This window comes from Fukomys damarensis, unplaced genomic scaffold, assembly GCF_012274545.1.
Source record: "Fukomys damarensis isolate Sample0158 unplaced genomic scaffold, DMR_v1.0_HiC HiC_scaffold_25, whole genome shotgun sequence".
Classification (NCBI taxonomy): Eukaryota; Metazoa; Chordata; class Mammalia; order Rodentia; family Bathyergidae; genus Fukomys; species Fukomys damarensis.
The window spans coordinates 25,150,925-25,153,873 of record NW_022900937.1 but is presented as its reverse complement, the minus strand read 5'-3'; positions in this window follow the sequence as shown (position 1 = coordinate 25,153,873).

The window sequence follows — 2,949 nt, the reverse complement described above, 5'->3', positions numbered from 1 at the left end:
AATACATCAAATAAGAGGCATTTATGCAATATGCTCCCCTAGAAAAGCCAAAACTATCCTTCTTTTCCTGTATCAAAAGCAGGCCTAACACAGACAGAATTCTTTGCAAATGATACATAATATCTAAGATTTGCTTCAAAACAGTTTGGCACAGGACAGCTTTTTATGGACAAGATTATCCAGTGTAGGTAACTGATGAAACAGACCCATGCATAGCAATACACCATTCTTTGTAGTTTTGCATGTTTTCAAAACAACATGTAATAAACTTCTTACTTTAAGAAATCATCATTAAGCCAGGTGTGGTGGCTCACATCTGTAATTCCAGTACTCAATCCTTCTACTGAGGCAGGAGGATCACTGTGAGTTTGAGACCAGCAAGGGCTACATAGTGAGTTCCAGGTCAGTCTCAACTACATAGTGAGACCCTGGCTCAAAAAACCAAAAAAAAAAAAAAAAATCATCATTAAGTATTATTTAGTGGAATTTCATAAAATCTTTAGTGTTTAATATCATAGTAAAAACCTTTCCATAAAGCATTTCCATCAAATAACTTTTTTCTTCAAATAATTTTTTAAGGCAGACTTCACAAAACCTATTGATAATCAGTAAAAGCCAAACGTGTTTGTGAAAAAGGTCGCCATCCAGCTGAAAATTACAGAGGTTTTGTTTTGTTTTGTTTTGTTTTTGAGACAGGATCTCCACATGCAACCCAAGCGGGCTTCAAACTCTCAGATATCCTCCTACCTCAGTATTTGAAAGGCTGGGATTTCAGGGGTGTATCACCACTCCAGGCTCAGAATTTTTAAACTATTATTTATTAACTATTTCCAAGCCACTTGCAGTTTTCACTTCTAAAATTTCAGAAATGTCAATTCTACAACAGATATCAGATTGTACCATTAGAAGGAATATGTTAAACTTCCCATCAAATAACACTGCCACTTTCTAAGTGTGTAATGAATTTTCAAAGACCTGAAAGGATTTTTGCTTCTTTGAAAATAGGTTGGATTGTGGTTGAGTATGAAGAAAAAAGAATCTCAAGTCCTTTCATCTTATTTATCTTTGAAAGATTCCTAAAAAGTAGTTGAAGGCATTAATAAGTCTTACTACAAAATTAATCATTTGATTCTTAAATGCCAGTGAAGCACAAAGGAAAAACACTTTTAAAACCTGTTAAAGCCACTATATCCTTGGGATCCCAGCCACTAAAATTATTTATAAACACATTTATATGCTAACAGTGATTATGCTCCATGGTTGACTGTAACAAATAGGTGTTTAACCACAGTGCTATGGCCTCAATGTTTATATCCCTTCAAGATTCATATGTTGAAGTCCTGCCTCCCAAGGTGATGGTATTAGGAGGCAGGAACTTTGTGAGGTAATAAGTAATAAGAGGGTAGGGCCCTCAAGAATGAGATCAGTGCCCCTATACAAGAGACCTTTTCCCCTTTTGCCATATGAGAATACATCTGGAAACTACCATCTGTGGATCAGAAAGCAGTCATCACCAAACTCAGAATCTGCTAGGATCTTCCTCTTTGGACTTAGCAGACTCCAAAACTGTGAGAAACCAAACTCTCTTGTTCACAAGCCACTGGCCTAGGGTATTTTATTATAGCAGGGTAAATGGCCTAAAGCACACAGAGTTTTTAAAATGAAGGTGGGGGGGCAGCATTTGTTGAAGTTGTTCTAAATGTTTACAGACACCTCAGTTATTGCTATCAATTAATTTATGAAATGGAAATTATTCCTACATTACAAAAGAGGAAACTCAGAGTAAGAAAAAGTAACTTGCCAAAAGACAAGTGTGGTGAGATGGTGATTCAAACTCAGATTGGTCCAGGACCAGGGATCTAGCTCAGTGGTTCCGCTGCCTGTCTCTGAAGCTCAAGGACCCCAGTTCGAACCCCGGTACCAAAAAAAAAAAAAAAAAAAAAAAAAAAAAAAACACCTCAGATCAGTCTGCCTTCAAAGCCACCATATCATATCTTGTCCCACAGATAATTTTCCAACTCACATTAAAAACTTGACTCAATTTATGGCGCTCAGTGATAGTATGCTTACATAGCATGCTCCAAGGTTCAATCACCAATACCACATACATACATACACACACACACACCCCTACCTCTTGGATTAATAAAAATATTAATTCTTTGGTGGCTATATAAATCATTTCAATATTTAAACTCTGCCAATACATTTTTGAGTACAACACATACAGTAGTTTACAGAAAAGAACAGAACATCAAGTAAGGCCACAGTAGGTCCTGGTTAGACTACTAAATTCAGTACAGAAAGTTTAATGTCAGATCTAACGGGTGGGTGATACGGAGCAAGCCAAAAATCCCCAGCCTCATCTCGTATTGCTTAGAAGTGATGTAGATAAAATAAATCTGTAAATTATAATGATATAAGGAATCGCTGTCTCTTCAGTGAGACGAAGATGGGGAAGCAGTGTTTTCTGGACAGTTGACAGAAACGAGAAGCTATCCACAGGCACAGGAAGCCGCCAGTCCTGGAGCAGGCGGGCGTTTGACAGCGGCAGGTGCGGCGTGGCTGCGCTTTCTGCCGCTTTCTCACAATCCCGAGCCAGTGCCAGAATCCGGCCCCCCGCGCGGACACGAGAGGGAGATGAGCCCGGGAAGGTGGGAAGAAAGAGCAGGGAAGACGGGAACAGGGCACGGCGGCCTGCTACCCCAGGTGACAGGCCTGGGTGACACCCTGGCCCAACAGCAGCGTCTGCAAATCCGAGAGACCCTACCCGCCCTGCCCGGAGTCCCGAGTCCACGACGGCTACCACCTGTCACTAAGGCAGAGAGAGGGGCTCTCCAGACTCCGGCAGCCCGAACACTCCAGAAGCCGGAGACCCCCGCTCCGGCCTGAGGAGCCCCCGCTCGGCCCGCACCGCGCCCCTGCTCGGCCTCCTCAGCCTCCCAGCTC